At 45.7% G+C, this 15,155-nt stretch overlaps 1 protein-coding gene across 6 annotated transcripts in view; it reads left to right on the top strand.

The window, feature by feature from the left end:
* Positions 1–15,155, top strand: part of RNF152 (ring finger protein 152) — a 68,476-nt gene that overhangs the window by 14,874 nt on the left and 38,447 nt on the right. For 2 of the 6 annotated variants that reach the window (XM_011361070.1, XM_023531138.1), the window contains one exon: positions 13,023–13,219. The exons of the other annotated variants lie outside the window; for them this stretch is intronic. The gene's annotated coding sequence lies outside the window, so the exon portion shown is untranslated. The remainder of the gene's footprint in view (positions 1–13,022; positions 13,220–15,155) is intronic. 6 annotated transcript variants of the gene reach the window in all.

The following is a 15,155-nucleotide window of genomic DNA, read 5'->3' on the forward strand; positions in this document are numbered from 1 at the left end:
TGTATGAATATGTCTGCAATACAAGTTCAAGTTGAGATATTTGTGGCAATTTCTGTTTAATGCGATCTAACAGTTTTAAGGGAAAATGACAGATGTTGATACCCTACAGCCACAGCTGTTCCCCACACCGTTAATAAGTAAATCACTGTCTGATGTGATGGGCTTTGAAATGGACTCATATATGCTTAGTGCAGCCGAGTGCTGTGGATTAGTGTCCTTTAAAAAGCTGAACTCAAAACCTTGCTCATCAAACTAAATTCAGTACATAGTTCAAGAATTCTTTTGCAGCAATTAATTGCATTTGTGGTGCATCTATGCAGAGCCACTGACAAAAACGTGTAACGTCGATCGGCCTCATGTGGCTCCCGTCTGGATGCCAGCAGCGGGGTTGTTTGTGGGAAACAATGGCTATTTGTGAGCGAGCCCTTCGAGGGCTGAAAGCGTTGTGTTTGATTACGTGGTCTTGGAGCCTGCTCCATTTGCATGGCACTCGACCCATTGTACACAGATCTAGCCCTGGTGAACTTGACCCCACCTGTCAGTCAGTCAAAGGATCCCTGTCAGAAATAGAGCAAATCCAGCTTGACGCTTTTAAAGTGGGAAAGGCTCTCTTTCTAGTAAAAATCCTGCTTGGTATCTTAGTGACCAAATCTCTGATCCTTGTGTTTTCTTTCCTCATATAAGATATTTCCACAATGATGATGAGACTTGCACGTGGGCACTAATTACGTTCTAGGCTCTAAGAGTTTTGCAACCAGCATGTACATAATTCTCATAGTCTTATGGGGAAGATATTATTAATATCTCTATTTAAATTTATTTACAGTAAATTTAAGCACAGAGAGGCTAACTGACTTGACCAATGTCACAGAGTGAGTAAATGTCAGAGCTGGGATTAGAACCCAGCTCTGATTAGCTCCATAGTTTATGCTATACACCGCTGTGGTGTGCTACCTCAGATTTTTCATTCTGTTACGGAGACTCGGTTTCTCTGAGATGTCCTGTATTTTCATGACTTCAGCTAACACCTGTATGTAATGATTGAAAAGAGCTGAGATTTTTGCTTTTTTTTTTTTTTTATGTGGGTTGAACATAATTTCCCAATTTAGCTCTTATACCTTTCATAACTCCTGGCATAGTCCTTCTTAGTGAGAAAGGACTAACTTAGAATGCTGGTTTGATTATTTTCATACCGAGACAATCCTTTAGGAGGCTACATCTGTAGGAATCGGGACACACGTACACAAGGAACCCGAGTGCCAGGTGGTATTGGATGAGTGCAGAGAGGGAAAGATTACTTCTTGCGAGAGGTTTGGGGATGGCTTCACGGAAGAAGAGGGTTTGAAGGGTAGGCAGTAACCTGGACAGGTGAGCAGGTAGAGTGGCCTTCCAGCTGCAGCAGCTGTCTTCAAATTTCTCCTAGATTTAAAATATTTACAATGTTTTGCAGACCACGCATGAGGAATGTTCAGTATGGGACCCTGCCTGGAATTCCGGGAGTCCGGTCGGAAGGCCCTCTGCTCACCTGAATGTGCCAATAATGCACTCTGACTGGGGCATGGAGCTGTGAGCCAGACTAGTAGGGAAAAGATTAGAAAGGTTGTCGGGAATGGAGACATTGGGATTTTTTTGGCAGGAAGCCGTTGATGGTTTGGGGGTCGGGAAGGATATGGGTATGAAGCTGTGCTTTCAGAAGCTTAATCCGACAGCCCTTGATGCGGATTGGAGCAGGAAAAGACAAAGGTGGGGAGATCAGTTGAGGTCCAGAGAAGACAGAGCGAAGACCTGAGCCCCAGGGCAGGGCAACAGGAATGGAAAGGAGGCATGCGTGTGCGAAACATTTCAGAGACAAAATTAGTAGTGTTTTGGAGACTGATTGCATGAGAGGTGAGGTAAGTGGATTTTCAAGTCTGAGGTACTGGTTAATAACGGTGTGACAAGTATAAAATTGCATAGGAAGACCGGATTTGGGAGAAATCAAGAGTTCGCTTTGGAGATGACATTTAGTAGAGAAGTCGGAGTTGTGCCTTCGAGAGTAATCCACATCCAGATTAGTCATTGTGAGTCCGAGGTGGACCCATGTCGCCACGTGGGATTGAGCGCCGCTAGACAGCGGGCCGTGAAAGGACATGGGCCGAAAGGGTGGGAGCAACAGAGAAAAAAGTCTTTTCTGGAGCAGAGGACACCTGCATGTATGGAGAACTAACAGTGATATGTGACTTCATGTTATGGCGTAGCTTAATTACATTTATTATCCCCAAATTGGTTATGATTTCTCCTAGATTTAAAATATTTACAATGTTTTGCAGACCACGCATGAGGAATGTTCAGTATGGGACCCTGCCTGGAATTCCGGGAGTCCGGTCGGAAGGCCCTCTGCTCACCTGAGCTGGCCGCTAACTCATCAGCCCCTAGCCATGCTGGGGACCGGCCTGCCCGCCCCTGCCGCCGCCTCTGGGATGCCTGCGTTTGCGTTCTTCCTCCGTCCTTCTCGTCAAACCCTAACTCGTCCTTTAATCCTCTACTTAAATCCCATCTCTGAATCCTGGATGATGCAGCTGAAGGTGACCTTTGCTGCATCCTGCATCTCGCAGATCTCGGTGTAGATCCCGGGGACGGCCAGCTGCTGACCCGTGATAGATGTGGGTTCTTCGAGGCCTATGCCCGCCTGATGTGTCTTCGCATCCCAGGTCCCCCACTTATTTATTTATTTCTTTTTTATGGTAAACGTTGTCATGAACTGTTATCTGCTGACTAACTAGTTTTTAATCTCCTTAAAGATGGCAGTGATCTTATGCTTTTTTTTATAACCCCCATGAGAGTCCAATTATGGTATCTTCGTGCTGCTCAGCAGTTAAGGACTACCATCCGGAAGTTTTCTCCTCTCTTTGGGGGCACAGCATCTTGGTAGTGGAGTCTTGTACTTGCAATCAGAAGTATAATATGTCAGTTATCACCATTGGCTTAGTTTATATTTGTCTTCTATTTAGAAGACATATTGACTGTCTCAATTATTTTTCTTCGGGCAGTTAATGCTCAGTGAGACTGGCAGCGACGAGATCGTCTTGGAGCAAATTGGGTTTTGTTTCATGTAAGATGTTGGGGGTGGGTTTTCAGGAACCAAATTACGTGCAGAGGTCAAATGGGTAAAACAGTGGTAGAAGCCTAAAACTGGGTTTTATATTTCTGAAATTAATCAGACGAAATTCACTTGGTGTGGGGAACGGTTGTGAATGAACAGGATGAAACTAGGCTTATTGAGATAGATCAGGAGACTACTTTGGGAGTACAGTGGCTTTCATTTTCCTTTCACGAGATTTGTTTACTAAAACAATCTCAGTTTCGTCAGGCTCAAAAAACCTCTAGTAATTAGTACCGATTAGTTAGCGTCCGCTGTCCTACGCCTTGGCCTGTTCCGTTTTCTCAGAGAACAAGTCCACTTTCTTTGGGTAATGGCGAAAGAACTCTTATTCTTTCAGAGGATGTGTTAGGTAGATGGATGTTCATAACTGGCTTTTGAATAATCACACTTTAGTACGGTGGCAGGAAAAGAAGCAAATGGTGATGGGAGCTACTCTAAGATATAAGACCGACCCGTTTTTAAATATGAGATTGTACAATTTTAAATATTGAATATCTTCAAATTGAGTTTATAAGATAAAGAGATAATTGCCATTGCGTACTTGGCAATAACTAAATCCAAAGCATTTTGCGAAGCTCTACATAAGTTACCCAATTTAATTCTCAGAATAATTTAGGACTAAATTCTGTTTTTATCCACAATTTGTTGGATGACCAAACTGAGGCACAGAGAAGTTTAAGAGCTCGCTCAGGATTTATGCTGCCAAATGGCAAAACCAGGATGGGTACCCCTAATCTGATGGATAGTAGTGTTGGTATGTCAGTCCATTACAGTACAGTGGGCTTTCAAACTTTTTGGAAGTAGTTATTGAAAGTACCAAAAAAAAAAAAAAAAAAGAAGCTCTTTTCAGAAACAAAATATACTAACAATAAGTGTCTTTGTAGTAATTAATTTCTGGCTACAAAGATGAACATGATATTAAAAATGAAATACTAAAAATGTTAGTTTTAATTTTAGTCACTGTGCTCTAGTCATAACAGAGTTGTAATTAATTATTTTATTGTGGCTATGTTGTTTCCACACCAGAAATTCTTCTGGAAATTATAGTGCAACAAATAGCTGCTGAAATCTTGATGGTAGTGATTATATCCATGCCATAATTGTGCGAGTATAGACTAATGAGGTTATTTTGAGGGAAGTCAGCTTTGGTAGAATAGCGAATGCTTTTCAAATGTAGGACAAGCCAAAAAGGAAAGAGGTTCAATTATGGAGTTGTAATATATAATAGAAACGGGTGAGTTTTCAGGAATATTTTGGAGATTAAAAATTACACTGCCCAGAGTGAATTCAGAGTTTTTTAACCAGACAAGATCATTAGCAATATTTTTGGCTCTGGTAATAAATTTAAAAAAATAAACATTCGCTAATCTCTAGCATGCTTTCCAAAGTCTCCATGTTTAATGTTGGAAGTAACGTGACGTCGTCAGGTCTGCCACCTTTCTGGAGTCTCCCTCAGAAGAGGTTTTAGCTTTGCCATGAGTATTCTAGGTGTTAGGGGCTTACCATGTCCTGAGTAAACGGGTCCATTTTACAGTCAGGAAAACTGAGACTAAGTGAGGTGAATTGATATTCCAAGATCTCTGCAGTCAGAGGTGGATAGAACACGCATTCTTTGGAACCTGGTCATGCTCCAGGATTCACTGTGTGCCCACCCCAGCCCTTCCTTCTGGTAATATGCCACCAGCATGCTACGCCACCCCTGCGATGTGATCTCACCCCGCGGGCCTGCGGTGTCCATCGTTTTGCCATTAGAGATTCATTCCTTGTGGTGTGGTGAAAACAGCAGAATTGTGGTCACTTGGTAGACCGAGCGCTGTGTCCCTACTCTGCTACTTATTTCTCAGCATTGGGATCCTGAGCAAATCACTCCTGAGCGAAACGGCCTCATTTAAGATGAAACTGGCCGTACCTATCTCAGGAGGTCACGGCGAAGGACAATAATGATAACCGTTGTGCGTGGAGCCCTTGCAAGGTGCCAGGTGCTGTTTTCAGCACTATGTATTTGTTAGCTCCCTTAATTCTCAGAACAATAATCTGAGGTGGGAACCGGAGGCCGGCCCAGAGAAATTAGATGACATGTCTGAGGTCTGAAGCTGGTATAGACAGTGCCGCATGAATTACCTCCTTTCTCTTCTCCTGCCGGGTGTTATGTCCATCGGTTCTCTGCGGCAATGTGAGTGCCCTTGTGAAGGGCAGCACATTCACATCCGTAGGGCTAATCATTTGATTCCCGCATCGACCATCCCCTCTGGGGAGCAGGTGCGTGTTAGGGTGAGGATCTAATGGAGGGTGTGTGAAAACAGAGAGCACAGGTTGTAACATTCTCTGGGCTCTGCTGAGACCCTGGGATGGGTCTCAAAAACGGGCAGGAGGCACGGACGCAGGAAGGCGGTGGGCGCTTGGTGTAAACTGGACCATTTACCTGGGATGAAGCCGGCTTTTACCTTGGCTTCACTTTTCTTTTCTTTAGATCCAAAGAAGTGAGGTCTACAAACACCCTGGTAGGAAAATAGGACTTTGATCCTTTTTCTTTCTTGGTTAATCTTCAAAGAATTCTTCTTTCTGCATCCTTTAAAAACGGGAGAGAGAGAACAGCGATGTCCTGAAGCAAAACCTAAAGGGAGCAGGGTTCAGAGTCAAGACGCAAACACCGCACTGGACCGTGGAGCAGTGGAGTTGCCAGGGATTTTGAAGTCTTTTTTCAAGGGGAGCAAGCCAGCTGTGGACGGACCAAGGGGCGAGGGACGGCTGATGGGAACCGGAAAGGGAGGCGTGGCCTCCACCCTTTCTTCCTTGGGTAGAAGGAAACCAGAGCAGACCAGAGCACTGAGCACCAAAAAACTGTTTGGGAGACAAGGAGATGAAAAGTACGACATGACGATTTTTTTAAATCCCATGCTCGTGTGTATTTGCAAGAACAAATTCCATCCTCAGACACGCTGTTCAGTAGAGCCTGTTTGGAGTGCACAGGCCACGTCGTGCCTGAAATGAAATTTGACCAGCAAAGGCTTCCTGTGTGCTTTCCACACCCCCACTTACTCCAGGCCCTTTGTAATCTTGACAACAGGGTATTAATGTTAAATGTGGGTCCGGCAAAATAATATTTCCATATTTTCAAATTCTTTTTCAAGAGAGGGTGAGGTTTGGGAGAAATGGAAGGATATGATTTGACAAGATAACATGGTGATGCTTAACCTGAGTCAGTAGACGTGCGTGGCTTTTCCGTCCTGGATCGAATTCAGAGTGAGCAAGCTCAACATTTAAGTCTACGTCAGAAAATACAGATGCTTATAGTGAATCCTAATTACACTGCTACTGCTGTCCTAGTTTCCTGACCAATGTGTATCAACTTATATAAACTTTCTCATTTTTTGTCTTTCTATCACTGTTGCTTATATAGTCAGTTGAAATTTGAGGATAGAGATTTCCCATTTCTATGGATTTCACCGATCAGAATTCTGTGGTAACTGAAACGAGGGATTGATTACTTTACCTAGTCCTCCTTACGAAGAAATGGAGAACTCAGAATATTCATAAAACAAACAGGATTACCTGTAAGACGTTAGAATGTTCTAAAAATTTTTTCGAAGAACCTCAAATGCTTATGAAAGACCTGTGCTCTTATAAATGATGAATACTTTTTAGTTCTTCTATTTAATCATCAGAGTGGGGAGCCTTAGAGTCTCCAGTAGAGGCGATTGTTTATCGATCCGATTTTAAGGGACATGTGAAGAATCCTGTGTCGTTGACCTTTTCACAAAGGCGCCTTGGTAATGCCTGCCCCTGACTCTTCTACACACTTTTCTGCTCTGCGTTTTCCCCTCACATAACTATAAGGCAACATACCGATCTATGCTTCTCCTTCATTTAGTGAACAACTTCGAAGTTGCTTCTAAAGCCTGTCCCGCTCCTTGTGACCTGAAGTGGCCTTTCTGGATGCCCAGTGCAGCGAGTCCCCTGCAGGGTCAGCTAAGGGTTGCTGGCTGGATTCCCTCTGTCCTAGGGTCTCTGAGCTGACACTAAGCAGGTGTGGCTGCTCTTGAGCCATTGAATAAACTGGGAGGGAAAAAGAAATGTTGGAAAATATTTTTTAAACGTTTTTCTCTGGGAGAAACACCTTGAACGTAACACAGCTACGTTCGACACTTGCAGGCCAGCCTCTGTAGTCAGCAGCTCATTCTGAGCCTGGCTACTGGCTACAAGGAAAGGGATCGGGGAGAGTTAGGAGAGCCCGCCCCTCTCCTTAGAGACTCTCCTCGGGAGGTTTTGTGAAAAAGGCTCTTGGGCATCCAACCACACTTATTAAGTGCTAAGAAGGTGAGCAAAAGTGATTTAATAGAGTGTTTGATTTAGCTATAGCCTATTCGTTTAAGGTTAAATTTACATAACAGTAGAGTTGTATTTTCTGGTGCATTTTGTGTAATTTTACAGTACTGCAAGTTTCCTCATAATGTGCGTGCCCTGGACATTTGTAACCGTTTGACGGGATTTAGGAACATTATTCTACATTTTAGATGATCACCATGAGTTAGAGTTGTTATCTTTGCTTTCCGTGCTGCATTGCTGTTGGTTTCAGGATTTATTTGATGTTGAGTTCACGGTCAGGAGTGGATGCCTGGACGGTGAGGCGCGGGCCGTGGGGAGTCCGGCCTGTTTTGTATCAGGTCACCTGTGGGAGGGTCGACAGAAAAGCTACAGGGAGTGAGTACAGCTTTCCTTAAAATTAAAAAAAAGAAAAACTTCTCTCAAATATCTCTTTGCTCCCCATCCTGCGGCCAGGAAACACCGGTGAAAACCAGTCTGACTTGTGCATTCAGATCGTCATTGTTTATAATGCACGGGTCACTCTAAAGTTCCTACTCCGAGAGTTATCTCTCGCCAGTTTTAAATCCTAGCAGCCTCGCTTCACAAACCCATTAGCTAACGAGAAGATATCTAGGTGCTCTCCCGCTCCTGTGGTTTGTGACATTTGAATGCTTGGTGGGAGAAAAATTCTCCAACAGGCAGAGCTTTTAAAAAGTGCCCATAAATTCTTTCCATCTCCTCATCTCTCACTCCTAAAGGACCCAACTTTGGGACAAGCCCCTCAGTCTGTTATTTGTTTTCTTTCTTGCTTTTTGAAGTGTTCCCGCTGATTTGCCGGAGCAGTCATTAGTTCCAAAGGTTATATAGACTATCTCACCACGGCCCTGCTAAGCCGTGGGAGCACGGGCAGGTCATGGGCAAGGACCAGTAGACCCTGGTGGGCCTGTGGACCCTACTCTGTTGGTGATGAGGAGCGAGTAGGATGTCTGAAGCTGTAGTGTGGCATCATCAGATGGTTGAGGCGTGGGAAACCGGGCAGAAAGGGTGGGTGAGAATCCTGGCTCTGCCAGTAACTCCGTAACTGTGTTATAAACGTCTTTGCTGCCATCGCTTGATCTGCAATATGAGGGCAATGGGGATGCTTTCCCTAAGTGGTCCCAAGGATAAAGGAGTCACCACGTGCAAAGCCCCGGCATAGCGCAGCACCCCTGAGGGCTGGCTGGGATCTGACTTGCCATTTAGGGGCAGTTCACAGGATGGTGGGAGTGAGGGAGAGGCTGGAGACAAGGGACCTGGTTTGCAAAGTTGCAATTGCCAGTGAGGTGTGCCCTGTGGGACGTGGTCCTCTGAGCTTTGGAGGTAGGGGGTACGTGGTCAGGAGTCAGGACTGTCCCTGCCGGCTTCTTCATTAGCCTATGGTGCTTGTAGCAATAGACCTAAGAGAAATTTTATGAGGCAGAATCACCAGAGCATGATGAAGCTTCAGAAGCATTATATTATCTTGTCTTTTGGACAATGTGGTCACTCTAGGGCCCACTTGTTCTAAAAGGGAGATACGACATTGAACCTCAGCCGGCTAGTCTTCCTTGTAAACTAAAAGAAAATGGCCATATTTATAGAATTTTATGCGGTTTCTTTGGGGACGTGTGGACAGATACTGCAGGGACATTTGCGTTCAATTTAAAATGAGTTTCCTGGGAAATCGATTCGACTATATGTCTAAACTCTAATGTTGAGAAAACTCTTTTCTGAGGCACAAAAGTATTAGTTCATTATGAACCTTTTTGAGGTGAGAAAGATTCTAAGTACTAAATTCCACCACGGAATGGAGGCTGCTAGCAGGGGATTATCTAGGACTTGGGTTTAGTCAGTTTGCAAAACAATTCAGCAACGTTTAAAAAGGCAATGGGAGGAGATAGTATTGCTTTTTTGTGCGGCCAACCAGGTTTGTCACATGGATTAGTAATTTAGATAGGAACAGCCATGAATCACTACTTAGAGTTTCACATTTAATTTTATCCTGGAAGCAATTTCCTTTCAAATTTTTGAGCTGCAGTTATCATTAATGAATTAAACATTATGAAACCCAGAGAACTATTAATTCATTTTGAAGTAAGTAGACATTTAAATCTGAAAAAGAAACCTTAAATTTTTTCAGTGGTGTTTAATATTTTCAAGCTGGCAAAATGTGAAATGCCATTCCTGGATGTCATTTCCCAGAGTCGCTAGTGGTGGGTATTGGGGCGGGGGGTGTATGTGCCAACATCTTGGCTGCAAGTTTGGGAGTGTGAAAAATGAAGTCGAGTTTTCTTGGTGACCAGTGATGGGGCGTTTCCCAGAGAAGAAAGATTAAAATATACGGAAAAGGCAGCTGATTAGAGAGAGCGCTCCACCCACGTATCTTATCGTCAGTGCTTTTCAGCTTAAGCCTTTCAAGCTTATCCTTTCCTGGGGCACCTGCCACCTACTCTGGCCCTGCCTTCGTTCCCCTTACTGGATGTTGCTGTGGAAAGGGCTCCTTCAGCAATCAGAGGTTGTCGGACATAAGTCTGGGTGCTCCAGCCTCTCAAACAAACGCTCTGAATTCCAGCTTCAGGAAGGTGTGCCTTTGGGGGGTGACGAGAGCGTGGAAGGGCCTGGTGGTTACACAGGAGTATGCGACGATTCAGAAGCACTGAGCGTGATAGAACGCCAAGGCCAGAGATCTTACCTGTCAAGCCTGGAAAACGTGTTCAATTCTTTTCCTTGAAGACCCTTCAATGTGGAAAGCCGGTCAGAGAATTGGCAGTTTGTGTCTATAGCAGTGTCATCCCAACGGCTGGAAAAGGGAAAGGGGCTACTTTTCAAGGCCAACAAATTTGATTTCCTTTGGAACTTTCGTTTAATTCATCTTTTAAAAAACAAAACAAAACAAGATTTAGGGCTGTTTTTTACGCCTAACCCCCTCCCCCCCCACCACTGCACGTTTTTTTGAAAGCCTTTTACTTTGTCAACAGAAGTTCTTTTCAGGATGGTCATCTCATCTGTGGGCAGCCCCTGATCTGGTCTGTGCCTCAGTTTCCTCACGTGTAGAGTGGGAATGACGGCGCCCGCCCTCCTTCCCTGCTCTGTACATGGTAACGAAGATGAAGGGTGGTCATAGGTATGAAAACCCCTAATCGCTTTCTACAAGCGTGTGAGGCAGAGGAACTGTGAGGGTCGGGGGGGTGGGGGTGGGGTGAAGGACTGTGTGTGAACAGGGAGAAAAAGCACCTTTAGTTCCTACCCATCCCCATTTCTTCTCCAGCGTAGGCCCTGACTTAGGTAGTCTGGCTTCTTAGCAGAAGGACGTTCCCTCTGAGGGACTCAGGGCTGGTCTTTCTGCCTCCGGGCCAGCCAGGCAGGCGGCCAGGCTATGAAACGGGCCCCTTGGCATAGACAGGCATTTTCTCTCTCCTGTTCAGTGCTGCTTCTAAATCGAGAGGTTTTTTATGATTCCTCAGCTGTTCGTTTTTCCCTTGTGTTAATTTCCTAGGGCTGCTCTGACAAAGTACCACAAACTGGGTGGCTTATGGCAACGGAAATGTACCCTCTCACAGTTCCGGAGGCTTGTAGATGCATCGCTCTGATCTCTGCCTGTCATCACATGGCCTTCTCTCCTCACTTGTCACTTCTCTTCTTCCTAAGGACGCAAGTCGTGTTGGATTAATCCAGTGTGACCTCATCTTCACTAAACATGCGACAACCCTGCTTCCCACGAGGCAGTATTCTGAGATACTGGGGATACACCTCAGAACATACCTCAACACATACCTTTTTGGGTGACACCATTCAACCTATCACCCTCACTCCCCCGACCCCCCACACACATAGGTGGTTTGACATTCAGTCCTATTGCAGCTTCAAGCGCATTTTCGAAGGGCAGCATATGCCATCCTGGCTCCTCCCAGAGCTGGTCGCTGTGACCTTATGCCTCTGATGGCTGTGTCGTGAGCCCCTGGGAACATGGTCTGTGAGAGCATCGTGTACCCTTAGGAAGCAACTCAGAGTTTGAATCAGCCCCAGAACAGCTCTCTGATGGTCTGCCGCCAATTTCGCTGAAGTCAGCTGAGCCTGGCACCGAGAAGCTTCGATGGGACCACCGGGAGGAACAAAAGTCCTTCCAGTTATATTGGAAACAATAGGTTTTATCAGAAGTACTGAGGTGGGAATTTGAGCAAACACATATGTCCCACCCTGCGAGGTGGCGTGAGTACGCGCCGGCTCCTGAGTGGTGCCTTCAGGTGACGGTGACTGCGGGGGCCCAGCACTTGGCTCCAATGGTCCGTAATACGGGGTCATGGCCACGGGGCATCCGATCCGCCCGCGTGGGTTAGAAGCTCCTCCTTTGCCCTCCTGCACTCAGTACTTGACATCACCCCGTCCGTAAGAAACACGGACTTTCCCCAAACAGCGTCCATGCAGTAAGAAGGAAGCCAGGAGACCTTGAGCTACGCCTTGGTTTTGCCCTTGTCTTGCCCACTAAACTTAAGCACACTTCTTATTAAAAAGGATCCCAAGTTTCTCATCTCTGTGTGAAAAAAGTGAAACGTGATGTATCATGATGTCTGCAAGGCAATTAATAGGTTGCTGTATGCGAGCTGCTGGTGGATCTCAAGTAAACGGGGGTGAGGATGAGGAGAGCCCCTCACTAGCTCTCTTCACGAATAAATAGTAAAAGCTGACAGTGGCTTGGACCGAAGTATTTCAGGAAGAACTAGATCTGAAATGCAGAGGGCCGGTTGAGGGGTGCCAGTCTTGTTCTCAGGGCCTGGCTGGGCCCGGAAGGCGTGCCGTGGCCTTGCCTGGTGGGGGCCATAGGTGGATGTCCACCTTCAGATTAAGTGGAGGAAATGCAGGAGGGCTGGGGACCTCCCGTGTCCCCTCGGAGTGACGAATTGCAATAGGATGTTGAAGGAGATAGAACTGGTGACTTTTTCCAGAGGCGGCAATATTGCAGGGGCAGGCTCCTGGTTCAGGGTGCCGGGTTGTAGGGTTGGCAGGTCCAGGTGGCTTGGAGGTGGGAGGGGCAGCCAGGAGTCCAGTGAGCTTCAGACCTGGAGGGCTAAGAAACCCAGAAAGGACTCAGCAGGAAGTCACAGCAGCGCTGGCAGTCAAGGGGACTTGGGCGGGGGTCCCAGAGAGTTGCTCCAAAGCTACCTGGATGTCCCCATTAAGATTCGGGCTGGTCCCAGAACCTGGGGGTGGGGAAAGGGATTGCAGTTGGGAGAAGTCAGGGCTGGGGTAGCCTGACCTCCAGGTGGGACACCCAATGCCTGAGACAGGGCAGTCGTCCTGCCCAGCCTTGTTATAGGGTCTTAGCCCTGCTTTATTAATTTCAATAGATTTCGTGACAGAGAAGATCCCAAAATAAAGCTGAGCTCATATCCACCACCTCGGCACAGACTGGAGTTATTTTTGCTGCTGCTGCTGCTGTTTTACTTATCTGATTATTTATAATCACAGGGCAAATGCTTTATTTCGGAAAATACTATCGAACGTAGAAGTTGATACACGTCCACAATAAATTTACTTTAAATGACTATCGATTTCACAGGGCTGAGGCTGACCCATGTTTTGTGATATGGTACGGCCCAAAAACGGAATGAGCAAAGGCGCAGGCATAGTTTTGATCGCTGGCCAGGGCCTGGAAGACGTGGAAGTGGAGTGTGGGATTCTCGGCTCCTTTCGTGCCCCCGTGTGATGAGAACATGGCCGTGAACCATGAGCCGTGCTCATGGGAACACAGGAACCGTGAGGAGAGGAACTGCAGTCCCGATAACCGACTGAGGGGGAGCTTTGTCTTGCCTGTCTCTGCTCGTAGAGAAAACTCCGTTTATGTGGCTGTTAAAAATTTGCTTAATTTTGCCAGGATTCGAACCAGAGTCTTCTGAGGCCCTGTGCATTCAGAAGCAAGGCCCAGCCAAAATATATCACAGCTTTTGACATGCAAATTCTTTGAGCTTCACCATGAAAATAAAACTACGTGGACACGGTGTTTCAGGCATTGCAATAGGAATTGGGTGATCTGTGTTTTTTTTGTTGTCGTTGTGACTGGACGTTGGATGACTTATTTAATTTCCTTAAAGTCTCAAGTTTTCTCGTCTGCGAAATAGAAAAATTTCTACACTTTCTTCCTCTTTTAGTGTTGGGGGTTATGCAGTGAATAATATACAAAATAGTGTTTGAAAACTGATATATTATACGACTGATACATAGGAATTATCGGCACAAAGGTAAAAAGTCAGATTCTCTTTTATCCCTGTTCCCCTGCATCTATTTATATTCGCCTCAGAGTTTTGATTGGAAAATGCTGGTTTTTCCTTGTTTTATTACTCGTTTAAAAAAGTTATCCTGAGTAATAGCACTATAGTCTAGATGAGGGCCATTTGAAGAGGAATTATGCAGAAGGATGTTTGTAAATAATGCTTAGGTGACACTATTGTGATAATTATGGCTTTTTGGAGATGAGTTTTATAGCGAGTCCTCAATTTTCCTGTCACTTTTTTTCTGGGCTCCCACTTAAGCCAGCACATTTGTTTCACAGAACTAGCCGTTTGGGGATCTGAATCCCGAGGGAGTGAGTTCAACAGCTCTGTGAACCTACTTTTCTTCTTCTGTGGCTAATTCTGCGGACCCCCCAGGAGGACAAAGGCGGCAATATCAACCTCCTCCTCCACCCCTAGTAGCACACCCCTTCAGATAGTCAGTTTCCAGCTCCAGCTCCAGCTGTCCCTGGATCACAGTGACCTTGAATGCTGTGATGAACCCTCGGTGGCCAGAGGGCCCCAGCGATGATGCTTCATAGGGAATCCGCACCCCAAGGATGACCCCCATCCCTCCCATCCCTTCTGTGCCTGTACCTGGGGAGCTCTGAGTGCTGAAGGCAACATGAAGGTGCAAGACCCTCCTTCAGATAACTATAAGTGTCCTCGGGGGTCTGCGAAACAACTCTTGGGAACCCCAAGCTCTGTGGCTTTCCCAGGAGATATACCCGTTGTATATATCACCGCGCCATTCTCCACCTTATGTGTGTTCTCCAGCTTTTAGTTGTTGGAGAATCTCGAACGTCAGCTGCATTGTCTTCACTTGACTCACCAACTCAGTTCGAATCTATTTTCAGGTTGAAGTCAGCCAATAAATTTTGTTAATGGACCTTCTGGAAGCTTCTGGAGTCAGAAGGGGAGGAGGTCTTGGAGATCATCTTGTCCAGCCCTCCCACTTTATTCATGAGAGCTGAGATCCAAAGGAGTTGAGAGACTGGTCCAGGTTTTGCCGTGAGTTAAGGCAGAGCCGGGACGGGAACTTGGGGCTCTTCTACGACCTGGATGCAGGGAAATATCAACTGTCCATATTTAAATATGGAGTAAGGAGTACTTCGCAGGTGTTTAGTTTAGCCAGGCTATTTTTGAGGTTGTGGTGTTACCAAAATAATGAATCACACAGACTAGAACATCCTGTTTTTATTACATGTTTATGGTTGACTCCTGGTAAACCAGAATTTCCTTATGTTGTTACCCTTGTTGAAAAGCGTTACCAAATGCATTGGTTTGCTTTTCTGAATTAGTGACCAAAACTGACTTTTCGATGTCACAGAATCTCGCCGCCCCTTAGAATCATTCCAAATATTGGTTATCATTTCATAAGATTATAGCTTCAGAGCATGGATTTGGCATGGGCACAGGCCCCA

The sequence above is a fragment of the Pteropus vampyrus genome, unplaced genomic scaffold (assembly GCF_000151845.1).
Source record: "Pteropus vampyrus isolate Shadow unplaced genomic scaffold, Pvam_2.0 Scaffold62, whole genome shotgun sequence".
NCBI classification, from domain to species: domain Eukaryota; kingdom Metazoa; phylum Chordata; class Mammalia; order Chiroptera; family Pteropodidae; genus Pteropus; species Pteropus vampyrus.